Source organism: Nipponia nippon, unplaced genomic scaffold, assembly GCF_047370975.1.
Source record: "Nipponia nippon isolate SJK-2023a ecotype South Korea unplaced genomic scaffold, ASM4737097v1 scaffold_4, whole genome shotgun sequence".
NCBI lineage: Eukaryota > Metazoa > Chordata > Aves > Pelecaniformes > Threskiornithidae > Nipponia > Nipponia nippon.
In genome coordinates this window covers 59,630,862-59,644,210 of record NW_028262358.1, presented here as the reverse complement: position 1 = coordinate 59,644,210, position 13,349 = coordinate 59,630,862, and the positions used below count along the sequence as shown (strand labels likewise).

The following is a 13,349-nucleotide window of genomic DNA, read 5'->3' as shown; positions in this document are numbered from 1 at the left end:
TACATTGCTTTCCACACAAAAACAACGTCAAAACCCAATGACAATTGTCAGCACAAGCGTACTCTTTCTAATGATCTGACATTACACGGCTCAAAAATGCACCTCAGTTTCACGCTGCATGCCAAAGAGATGCATTAGTTAACCAGTCACCAGAAGACTCTTCTCCTGATGCGGTGAAGGCATCTGTCCACCTTACTCATACAGCTGAAAAGGGGACGTTGCTATACTTCAGACACTCAGAAGAATGTCCAGCACAACTTGTTTATGGATTCACAACAGCCCCACGTAGATGACATTGTTTTCCAAGTACCTTTTATCACATTTTAACTGAGTAAAGGTAAAATGCAAGTAAAAGGATTTTTTCAAGACATTTATGGTAACTAACGTGGTTGCAGATGCCTTTAAAATACACAAGCAAAGATGTGACAGGAAAACCACACTTAACCTACTTACACTGAGATTAAATCAGGAAGGACTGTCTTCCCCCATTACAGAAATCTGTTGCCGGGGTTTAACTTTCAGCATACCTTATGCCTCAGGTTGCATCTATCAGAAGAAAACATACCTTCAGGAGACAACGCATCTATTACACAGCATTAGCATTCCACTGGTGTCCCTGCTTGTTCTCTTTTGGCTACTGCCAGTGCTTGTGCTGGGCTAACTGCATTTCTGCTGACATAGTTTCTCTTTGCCCGAATTCATGAACAGGAAGGAAAATCATAACGGTATAGAAATGATTTAAGTATTAACAGAGTACTAACAGGGAAAAATGAATATGCAGGGCCAAAATCTCCATTCAGAGAAACCTATGTAGATTTCCTGAAGTTTGTGTTAGTCCCACATTTGCACCCACAACCAGGATTTGGTACATGCTAAGTACAACTCATAAAACATGTCCAACAGTGAAATTCCATGCATTTTCTATCTACCACATGTAAAGTCCCTCACTGGACAAAACATTAAATTATAAATCACTTTATAATTTATCATATAAAAGAGCATATACTTGTACTTTTACAAAATTACATAATTTTTTTCAAATCATGGAATTATTTAATAATTATAAAACAGAATAACTCTTTTGCCATCATAACGTTTTTCTTTATGTACAGGATTCCACATCTTTCACTTGATTAAGCAAAGAACTTGAGCAGTACAACACATAAACACTTCTGTCCATGATCCAAAAATCTGGCTCACTAATATTGCAGAAGTTGTTCAAATGTAAGTCTTATTTGTGAATGTAAAAAATAATGAAAACCCAAAGCTATATATAGAACATCTCTCTCTTTTACAAAGGACTATGCAGATGTAAAAGAACGGTGCACAAAATCATAAGGCAGACTATGGGTGGATAAAAGTCATGCACTCAAGGATATGTTTGCTCTGATGTGTTTACTAAGAGTATTTTGTATACCTTCACGATAACTGTTTTAAAGTGTGTATACACACACACACACAAATACTATACAAATATATACACTAGTCCTGCTGCTGAAGGAAACTTTATATACACATCTCTACAGATTAAATGCCTTGGTATGCAAGCAATCAAGAGCACTGCCAATTGCCAGTGACTTAAGAGGTCAGGCAATAAGACATCCTACTGACTTCGATAATTTTTGGATCAGTCAGCAACTATTTTGCCAAAGCTATATTGAGTGTAAAATTTGGATACATAAAAAAAGTCCTGCCCTTCCATTCCCTGCACCAACCGATCAATATTCTAACCTGGTTATGATCACCTCAACATGTAGGATCATCAAATATGGTCCATGTATGCACCAAATCTATCCAAGTCTATTTTCAGTTTAAAACAAAAAACCCAATTTTCATTAAAAGTAAATCCATTTTATATCCTGTGTCCTGATACCAGAAACACAAAGACCAACAAATCCCACTCCTTGTTTCTAAACAAGTTTTTCCTGTTCTGAAATATGGCGCTGTCTCTCATCATAATTTTCCTAGCCTTTTATCACTTGATGTTAGTCTATTTTGGTCAGCAAAAGACCTATGGCAGACAATGCATCAAGTACAAGTCTTTGCCCATCTCCAGTGCCCTGATAACAGAAGAAATGCTGTTAAAAAGTATTTTTTAAAAGCGATAGTAACAAAAGGGAGACAAATTCCTAGGGAATGATACCAATTGGCATCTCATGCCAGCCTGCCTTACTGAGGGCTGCTCTTGTTGTTTGGCTTTGCAAAGCACTCAGCATTTTGACTGCGATCCAGCAAAGCATTTCTGCATTTCCCATGTCTTTCCACCGCTGACTTGCAGGGAATTATTTGTACACATGAAGACAAACCTACACTTCATATTTTGCTGGGTCAGGGTCAAGGCATCAATCATCTTTCTGGATCCTTGTTTTGTTACGAGAATTGGTTAAAATAAGCTTAAAAAAAAAAATCTTAAAAGCGTGAGTTTTGAAAAGCCTCAAGACCCAGGAGCATTCCTAAAATAATTTGCATTCCACAGCAAAACCATTTCCATTTCAATGAGCCTGTGGAGAGGACTCTGGTCTACTCGCTGAAACTCAGGACTAAACCACCGGCACAAAACAAACACCGAACCCACTTGTACAAGGTCACATGAAAAAGCACTTTTTCCTGTTCTCCCTCAATACCTTAGCTAAACTCTTTCCATTGCTTCAGGCCTGCATCCCAACACTCATTTCGGGAAGGGCGCTGCCACTTCTCTCCGCTGGGCAGGCTGGTGGCAGGGAGATTTCTCTTCCCTTCCCTGCATCCTCCTCAGGCAGCCTACCACAAAGAGCCAACAAGTCTCCTGAGGCTTCAAAAAAGATTTTACAAAAACCTTGGCTTTAGCACTCTCTCCTTTCATAAGCTCACTACAAATAAAACTCATTAGCAGCCACCGGCTTTCCAAACGCAGTGAGCGAAACCCCCAGTAGCGACAGAGGGACCGACGAGTTCCCGCATGGTGCAACAGCCGCTTCCGCGACCAGAGAGGGGGATGCACATTTAGGCAGTACTTCAGCAACGTCAGTACACTTCAGGAAATCATAAAAACGGATTTGTCATCTGGAAGCCAACACTTTACCTTACATATCTTGCTTAGATTATGGTAATCTAAAACCTCCCAACCTCAGATGCTCACAAACTTTGCATGTATCTACAACATCATCCAGATGCGTCCTACAGTGCTACTGCAATAATGTAATGCAGTGCGTAATGTTGCTGCTATATTATGTAAATATTAATATTCAAATTATTTGGTCAAATTTCACTTTCAGAGTCTTGCTCTCACTCTTTAGCAGCTTTAATTTTCAATGCTGTGAAATGACCGTTTCATTCAGAAACTAGTAAGACTGAGTTTTATCTGAAAAAGGATTTCAGGTTGAGAATATTGGTATTTTTACAGGTATTTCAGATGCAACATATGATCCTAACAGTGATTTCAACAGGTTTAGCAGCTTTGTCTCTTTAGCTGCTTCATAAAAGCTGGATAAATTATGTATCAAAGCATAATTCATGCTCTTCCATAATACGCGTCACTCTATTAACAGCATCTTGGCTACTACAAATGTTTTCTTTCCTCTGTCCACTCCTAAAGGCCTCAGACTTAGAGAACTGCTTGAGCCATCTGAAGGAAACAACGATAACACTAATACATCCTCAAAACTCAAACTAAAGCATAGGCAAAGAGTTTTCACTAAGAACTTACTACCCCAGGTATAGAGACGACAGTAGCCGATTTGTTTAATTAAACGCCACAAGCCTTGTACTGGATAACAGCTGCCTGTCACATCCCTCAATTTGTTTGCTGCAACCTGCACACTCAGTTTTTCTGCCAACAGCAGCTGGATTTGCCAATGGCAAGCTCAGCAGCAAAACCACCCATGTCCCTTCACTCCCGTTCGCACACGTGGACTGGCTGGAGTGGGACCGCATGAAAAATGCAATCTACCACTTTGTACGGTACATATGCAAGGGGCAATTATTAAAACTAATTTACTGAAGCAGAGCCATTACATTAAATCATCAGGGACTAATTCTGTTGGAATTAAACTCTAACCTGAGGAGTGATTTCTTATTGCCTTTTCTTAAGGGTATGTTAGTTTTAGGGGTTATATTTTCATAGTAGTGCTTAGAATGCCTACAGTGCGTAACTCTAAAAATATCCAAATACTGCATATATGCTTGATTAATGAAAGCTACACGTTCCCAAATATTACTTAGTTGTTTCCTTAATTTTTCCTTTGACTATGAAGCCATGTGATGATTCAAAAAATCCACAAATTGTGGCTCACAGGATATTGCTGAATAAATGTAGATATAGACGCAGATTCAACACAATGAATCACCATTCAGCGTGAGCACAGTAACCTGTTTCTCAGATAAAGGAGAGAGAAAAAGTTGCTCCCCACTGTCAACTAAAGATCAGTTGAACCTCTCATTGTGCCATACTGACAGCTTGTAACACAGAGTTATAATTAGACTCCTGCCTTTCTGAGGTCTGGACTGGAAGACTTCTCGGTAATTGTATGGTATACAAACCTTCTTGGGATCCTGTGCCACTTCTTGCACATTACTCAAACAAGAAGCCAAAAAATGTGGCATTACATGCACAGTGTTTGTGCTTGTTTAAAATTTCATCCTGCACAGTAATGTAGTTCTACCCTTTTCTCCAGCAAAACTGAAACTTGAATAAATTAAAGGAGACTGGCTCTTGTCTAGGCAAGCTTCTTTTTTCAGTGTAGGAGAATGAGAAAGGAATTACGAAACCAGAGTAACAAGGCCAATGCTGAAGAGCCCTGTAGCGACCGGCAAAGGAAGAGTTCAGCCACTACCTCCACAGAATGAAAAAACCCACTTAAGCGACCATTAACTCCCTAAATTAGGAACTTGAAATTTGGTGCACCATGGATTAATGAATGCAAAGTACAGGCAGATATAAAATATACCTAGTATTTCAGCAGTTCAGCATTTTTATTACGGTCACTTGTCTATATACCTTTTTTTCAGAGACAGTCTTGGAATCTGTTTAACTTATCCAAGGGCTCTAGCAACAGAGGCAAAGAACACCATTTCTTCATTTAAAAGTTATCCTGATACAGAAAAGTTTGTTACAATAATGCAGAAAAAATCCTGTGATCCCTAACCTTTCATTAAAAGTTCACCAAGAGGTCATTTGTCCTTATTTCTTCACCCAATTGCATGACCTCTTCAACTCCAACTTTGACATCTGAAACATCCATTCAGTGTGGTTCAGTGAGTTAATGAAAAATAACCCCAAACAACCCAGACGCTTGACATTTGCACCCCAAGTTACCTGAAGGTCATTTTAGTAATTTATAAAACCTACATGAACATATGCTGTCAGATGTTCACACGGGATGTGAGGTCTGCAAGTGGATGAACTTAGGGTTATCTAAAGTGCCCGCTATCCGATACCTAGATGGTTTCAGTCAACAAACTACTGAAGTGTATTTTACTTGTTGCACCATGACATTCTAGTCTCCAACATCTACTACAACGTTAATAAAAACCCAACAGATTTCTAATAAATGGTCACTGATGACTTGCTAACCAGATTCACATTGGGAGAATCAGTACGATTCAAGAGTCAGTGCTCTGCTGGGACAAACTGAAGGCACAGGTCACGCTTTCCACAAAGATGCTGTTTTAAGTTGTCCTGTAAACTCCATGGATGCAACTTTTGAAGAACATCCTTGTCAAAATAAATTAAATGAATGAAATTAAAATTACAATTTAATGCAATTTAAGATTCTGGGACTGACTATGACTTTTTCTAAATTAGATGAATAATCAGTACAAATCACTGACCATAAAGACAATTCAGAGATTTATATAGTCTAAAAAGAGTGAATTTGACAAGAAAAAAAGTTTTAAAGTAATATATCCTGCTAATATTTTTACAGATCAAAAAAGACACTCATTCTACATTGTCTTCAACTATTTTGTGAATCGTTTTACTGATTTGGGTACAAAATATTTAAAATAACCTTATTTTCATCTCTGTTTTCCATTAGTTTAAGAAGTCTATACTCATTTTTGTTAAGTCCTACTTTAAAATTATTTTAAAATGTCGATATTTTTAATGCTGATAAAAGTGGTATGAAAAACGTAGCAAAAATCTGACAATTTTTTTTTTTTTAAAGGACTGAGACCCACAACCCCTTCTCAACCGAGTCACTTTGATGACCTCTAACATCCTCTTATACACTCTGTAACTCAGCATTTCATCTTTGCTAGGGGTCCAGAGATTTGTAAATATTGGCCTGTATGGGTGCTGAGGCCTGCAATGACTGAAGTGTTCAGAGGTTCAGGCTTCAACGTTGACAAATCACTGAAACTATAAGAACAAATTACAGAAAAAAAATCACTTACAGTCTTCTCTTTTCTTTTAGAATAAGATAAAGAGGGAAAACCAATTTACTCTCCCATCTATCCTTGTTTTGTTTTCTTCCTTGTCAATCTCTCTGTTTTGGTCAGAGCAGCCTCTCTTCATTTTATTCAATAAATGCTTGAAAACTAGGATACATTTTTATTAACCAAAAACCTCCACATACCTTAGCAGACTCAGTGAAAAATCTGTATAGCAAATTCATGCATTAAAAAGGGAGATGATTTCATCTGTCACTCACACTATGAATATTTTAGAGAGAAGAACAGCATGTAAATGTGCACAGGTCAAGTAAAGATGATTTCCAAGCGTGAAAATTATTCTTGTCACTGGCAGCTGTTACGCGAGAAGTAATAAGGTCCAGACGCCTTGCCAGGCACAACCAGTGATAAGAATATCATTACAATCCATCTGCAACCTCCAAGAGACCCAAAATGCCTCTGCAATCTTTTGTTTTAACCCAAAATCCAAAGTGACAGGTTTCCAGACCAGGACATTATGAGTGTCACCACAGTGGTAAGAAACTTGTCACAAATACCCCCTCCACAATGGGTTCACAGCAGGGAAAGCAGAGAATACCTTTCAGAATTACAGAATTTCAAGATCACAGATTTTACAGTAAACATGTGCTTTCTTTGCCTGCTTACTTGCTTGTTTTGTGGGGAAAGGAGTGTTAGGTTTGTAAAAACAAGTGAGTCATGAACAAGTCAAAATATTTCCAGTAAAACTTATTTTTGTCTCAATACGCTGGGTTAACTGAAACCAAAACATTTTGCAGAAAGGTATCAGTTTCGCTGGCTTTGCGATGAATCAGTGCTACAGGCTGTGTTATATTTCACTGAAATTGTTTGTTTTATCCTCCTTCATTTGATATATAACAGCTTCCCCCCCAGCTGTGGAAATCTTCACCTGACACGATTTTTCTTACTTTCATTGGCACCTATCACCGAGGACCAACCACTGAGCAATCTCTTCCCAGTGCCTGGCACCATCGGAATGAGGAAGGGCTATTTGGCTGCCAGGTTTACAAGAAGTAAATGATGCATTCACTCGGGATACATCACGTGCCAGTTTTCAAATTTCTCTTCCACCAAAAGAGGGAGGAGTAGTTTTATCCTAGTGCATTTGGACTCATTCTGGCCAGCAGCCCTGGTCTTTTCTTGGATGAGCCCTGAGAATACAAAAAGGTAGTGTTTCAACAGGTAAATCACCTGCTGCTCTTTCACTGTGAGAGGTATTAAGTCACTTGTTTAATTAACATGGGTGATTGCTGAGATAGCTAAGTGCAGCTGAAGCGGAAGAGAGTTATGTTACTCCTTAGCTTGTCTTAATCGCTTAAAAAGGGTTTTACTTACTCAATGATGCAGATGAGCCATGACTCCCACCAAGATACAAGAAAAAATCAGAAGCCAGAAAGCATCCTGGACCATGTATATAGAGTCTTTTTGCTTTCTAGAACATTACAAAGGTTGCCTCTCTGCACATAAAGTTGAGCTGGTTGCTAAGACTAAATGAAAATTGAATTAAAATAGAACTTCTTATCTTGACAAAACAAATCTCTAGGTTTTTTTGCACTGTTCTTCCACCTAAGAGCTTCTCTTTTGTTTCTTCAATCCAACTTTAGCTACGTTTTTAGTAACTTCTTTCCTTTAGCTAATACTTTCCAGTATTTCATTATCTTTCCTTTGCCTTTCGCTTACTGCCTCTTTCCAGATCTTTGTTCAGCATTGCTGCTGCCCTTCCTTTCACACTCCCCTTGGTTCTCCGCACACCGCATCTGTGGGGATGACTCTGGAGATGACTCCACCTGACAAAGAAGGAACAACATCCACCTCTCTGGGGACAAAATAAACTTTGAACTAGCTTAGCCATGTCTTTAACATGTGCTTCACTGGTCCTTCTCCTGTTTATTATTGCAGGACAATATAATGATTAGATACTTGGTATCTTCTTTAGGCATCAATCTGTCAAGGCACCGGCAAAACAGAATTTTAATACTTTATAAATCACTTGTTTATTGCTCAGCCTTGCAGCACTTTTAATTGTAATCTTTAAAAAAGTTGTATTGATTCTAATGTTACTTATTTCTGTAGGATAGGACAAACCAATGCTGTTGGTCACATTATACAGCTGCGGTGACTGAAACAACATTCTAGCTGAAGTAAACTAACAAAATTGCAGCAACAGTTTACGGCCAAAAAAGCACATGGGACTTTTGCTGTTGCAGTTCTCCCTGAAAGATATATGTGACACTCTTGCAGAAGATATCCTTGCTTATTCTCAAGAGTCCCTCAACACCATTCATAGCAACAGGAACCTGGAAACAAGAGTCTGAGAGGAGGAGCAAAGTATATCGCTCACCGCACTGCATTTGCTTGCTATTGTATACGCTAGCACAGGTTAGTTACTGCTACTCTAGTATTTTCCTAAGTGCAACTCTATTACACGCCCTGCAGAAAAGCAAAGCACATCTACACCAACCTTGTTACCTGCGCCATGGTACAAGACTTGGAGCAAATGCTGTGCGCTGTCTTTTTCTGCTCTAGGTGTCAGATGAACTGCACGGGACCACAGTGGCCATCTCTGCACTCTCTGTGTGTCTACACTACGGGACTCCTTAGCCTACCTGCACCATGCCCATGACTTCTATGCCCAACGCACACAGCTGACCACACTGATGGCACCACCCTATGCACTCTACCAGCTGCTATTCTGCATTTGCTGCAAACGCATTTCTTGCTGCAGTTCTTCAGACGATCGTTTGAGAGGCGATGGCACCAGAAGGCTGATGGGAACAGTGCCTCCCAGCAGGGTGAACGCAGCAAACTTACTAATCTGTGGATGAATCTTGCCATTCTGAAGTAACTAGCGCTCCTGAACTGGCAGCACACAACTTTCCCCAACATGATTAGTGTCGCTGTGAAGACCAAGTATGGTGCCATCTGCGCAATGAACGTGGTGAGCCACTCCCCGCGGCGTGTCTAGGTCGTGCAGGTCATCTGCAACACCCCTCAGCACACAGAGCTGACATTTAGCACTGAAAGAGCTCTGTGTGCAACATGCAGGTCTGGGCAGCCACCAGCTGAACTACCTTAACCACGAGCACAAGTTTCCCTGTCAGCAGCCCCACTGCCCCACATAAGCCAAAAAGAATACTATCACTCTAGACATCCAGGAGATGACCGCTCTCCTATTGCATCTCAACACACAAAAGGGACAACTCCCCTGCTCTTCCCCAAGATACACATAAAACAGGCAATGAGGAAGCATCCTCCTAGGACAGGCTCATTCCCACCTCCCCCAGAGCAGGGGAGGAGGAGATGGAGGAGAAAACAATCGGGGCAGGGAATCCATCCACATTACACAGAGGACTGGCTCCCAGCAGTTGGGCTGGGATGAACGTCGGCACTTACTCTCTGACCCCTGTGGGTCAGACAGAGCTGGGCGGCCTTCTTCCCCAGCACTTAACTGCTGGAGAGTCAGGACTAAGGGCCACTCACGGCAGACCATGGTGATACTCCCGAGATACTCCCTACATCTTCTCCAATAGCAGCACCTAAGTTAAGAATAACAAGATGAAATGCACGCAGTTCTGCTCAGCTACTTTTTCAGTCTCTTCACCGATACAGACAAGAACTGGAGTTTTCATTTATATTTGTCTAATATCTTCAAGGATTTATTAGCAACTCAAAGAGCCAAGTCTTTCTACACTTGAAACTTGAGGTTCTCCAGAGGAAAAAATAACAAACAAGGATGTTGAGTTACCAACCCAGCATGACTGAGCTTACTTTAAACCCTTTTACAACCCACCACAAGGACTAGAAATGCACGCTTTTCTGCATTTTATTCCCACTGCAGTTTTTCAGGGGTTTAAGCAAGGGAACATACAGTGTCAATGTGTTCAGGGATGTCCTTTGAAAAATCACAGAAGCTGAATGGGAGGTAATCAGTGTGATCAAGTTATCTCTCCAACTCATTAGAACTATAAATCAATGCCTTATGACACAATCTCTATTGTATCATCATTCCAGCTTGGAATTATGAATAGTTAATGCTTAATTTGGAAAGCTTAAATTTTGCTATCTCAAGTTGTTTGTGAAACAGCTTCTCCTAAAATAGTGCTCTAGGTGCAGGAAGGAGAAAGATAAAAGCAGATCTACTCTGTCCTCCAAGACAGAATTAGTTTACTAAGGCATCCTTGATCCTAATTTAGCACTGAAACTCATGCCGTTTTACAGAAGATCAATCAGTACAGGCAGAAAAAGCAAGAAAAAAGAGGAAATATGAGAAGCATACGGACAAAGAACCGTCGCTTCTGACTGATCGTCATGTTGGAGACATCTGGAACCCGAAACGCTCTTTCACAGCAAATTCCAAATAGCCCATATTCAGAAGAATGCATGGAAGAAAGAGATAAGTCAGCAAAAAATCAAAGCTAGAAGCAAAATATTTATTCAATTATCCTTGGGATATGTGCGGAATTAAATTTTATGATCAACTTTCAAGATTTTCCCATACAGAATTCAAGTAGACTGACCTTCTTTCTGTCCTAACTCTTTGTTATTTCCTGCCAGTTATCATAAAATAGCAGTATCCTTGGCATCATTTGAAGATATTTCCTACTTCTTTCCACACACGCAAGAAAAGAACAAACAGTTTCTTCTGGGTTTAGTGACAATTAAGTGATGTGGCCAGTTGTACAGTGGCACGTGCTTCAGTAGAAGTGTGTGACTGCTGTTCCCTCGGTGTTTGGAGCAGTCTCATTTGCTTCATGCTTATCTTTGGAAGCAGGAACATCTTAAAATAAAAACTCGGTGCAGCCAGTAGGGAACTAGCTGGCAATGCGTACTTTAAATATGCTCTGGTTCTGCAAACATCTTGTAAGCCAGATTGCTCTTACTGAAAAGGATTATTTAGGTTCGTAAAGTTCGGTGCAATGTCAAGTGCTCAAACACATGAAAACTTATATCAAACACATGAAACTTATATCAAACACCAGCACAGACTGTCTTAAGTACAGTGTATATATTCACTTATGGGTGGGGTGCTGGTCGATGTTTTTGGTTTTTAATCATCAGCCAAGAAGGTTAGGAGTTTGAGGGAAAGGGACAGCGGCTCGGGTCCCAGCCCCTGAAACCTGCTGCAGAACAAACGTTTCTCAGCAGCTGGGGGGGGAATTATCTTACGCTGTTTCCCTTCCACTGAGTCCTAGCAGAAGGGCAGGCAGGGAGAGAAGATTCACACATTTTGCGTGAGAGCAGATTACGGAATTGAAAGGAAATAGAACTTATTGTCTTTAGTTAGCATGAATCTGTGACCTGCTGGTTTACGTGTCTGCAAAACGAATGCAAAACAAGCGTCCATGTTAAAAGAAAGTCTACCTACAAGCAATGCACTCAAAATGGTTTAGCTCTTCATTTTTATCTTAAGAATTGAGCAATTTTAAATAAACTCGAAGATGCCAATCTAAGGCTTCAACCTGGTTAAACCTGGAGAACTAACTACATGATTTAATAGCCCCTTCTGCCTTTAAGAAATAATTCTTTACGTGTTTGTGTGCCTTCTTGTATTGAACTCTCCAAACCTCCCACTACTGTTCTCACTCGGATGCGCAGGTCCAGAGAAACTGGTACAGTCCTTCTGATCTTATTTCTAGCTTTTATTCCCACTCATCCCATCTTCTGCTTCCTAGACAAATAATCCTGCTACCAATTTGCATCATCTGCATGATCAGAATGATCAGGTCCTGTTTAAATGTCAGACATACACCTTGAAAGCACTCAACAATTCCAAACGCGGTGGCGATCAGCCTGTTACACAGTTACACTACTCCAGGACGCATACCGGCTGCCATTACATTTGCAAATGAGATTTTGACTGCTTTGACTTACAGTGCAGGGCAAGTCAGTGCACACTAATGGTGGAAAACATACTGCACACATAGCGGCACCACAGCAGCAAACACACACAACATCAAATAATAATCACGCAGTCCGTCTCTGATCCTGTCACTGTACCCGTACTTCTGTTCAGCAGAACCACCCGTGTTCCACCCAGAGCCACCTGCCCGGCACAACCCCATTTCGTGCTGTACAGTTTAACCGCTCCCCACGCACAGAGGTGGAGCGGCGCTCCGTGCGCTCCTTCTCCAAACCAACAACAGGGTCCTGAAGGACCGGCGAAGGGGAATTCCCAATGACAGCATCTTTATTTCTCCCCAGCAAAGGGTCAGAGCACAACAGAGGTGCTGCAAGTGTGGGGTCAGCGGAGTACTGTGGACCTCACAAAAAAACCAAGACGCTCTTGTCTTGCAAGGAGAAGCTGCCAAGTCAGGACAGGACCGCTTGACACTTTGTGCTGCGGCATGTGATTAGGTATCTCAGACTTAAACAGCCAGATCTTCTGCTGAGCACTGGGACAACCAAGAATCAGGCTGCACATGCTGATGCTAATTTTACAGCTGCAACACCAAGAGACGCAAGTGCTCAGATTGGGAACCTCTTCCTTCCTCGTTCTGTCAGAGCTGGATTTGCGAATCTCCTGGCAATAATGCCAAGCACATCCTCTCCTACCACTTGCTGGAAAGAGGATGTATGTACCATTTGTATCTATTCATGAAGACCCTCGTCATCAAGGTGACACGAATAATCCTATATGTTGGACAAAGTGGCCAGACATGAATATGTATGTAGATATATCATGTACCCAAAAACATAGCTTGGATTTTGTCCTATACAGTCCTCTATAAATTAAAAGTATCAGCTGAGAAGATTATATTTAAACTCACTTTTTAAAGACAGCTACTACTTTGTGCTCTTCATCAACTACTTTAAATATCTTCTACAAAAGCAGTTAGCCTTATTGGCCCTCCTTTGTAATGAGGAACATACTTGTTACGCTCAAGTCACACGGGGAAAGCAACAGCCTTGGAGAAGAGTTTGGCTGTCCCAAATTGACCCTT

General features: G+C 40.7%; 1 protein-coding gene across 3 annotated transcripts in view; it reads right to left on the bottom strand.

Annotated features, from left to right (window-relative positions):
- Positions 1-13,349, bottom strand: part of PLAGL1 (PLAG1 like zinc finger 1) — a 45,804-nt gene that overhangs the window by 31,358 nt on the left and 1,097 nt on the right. The gene's annotated exons all lie outside the window — the stretch shown is intronic.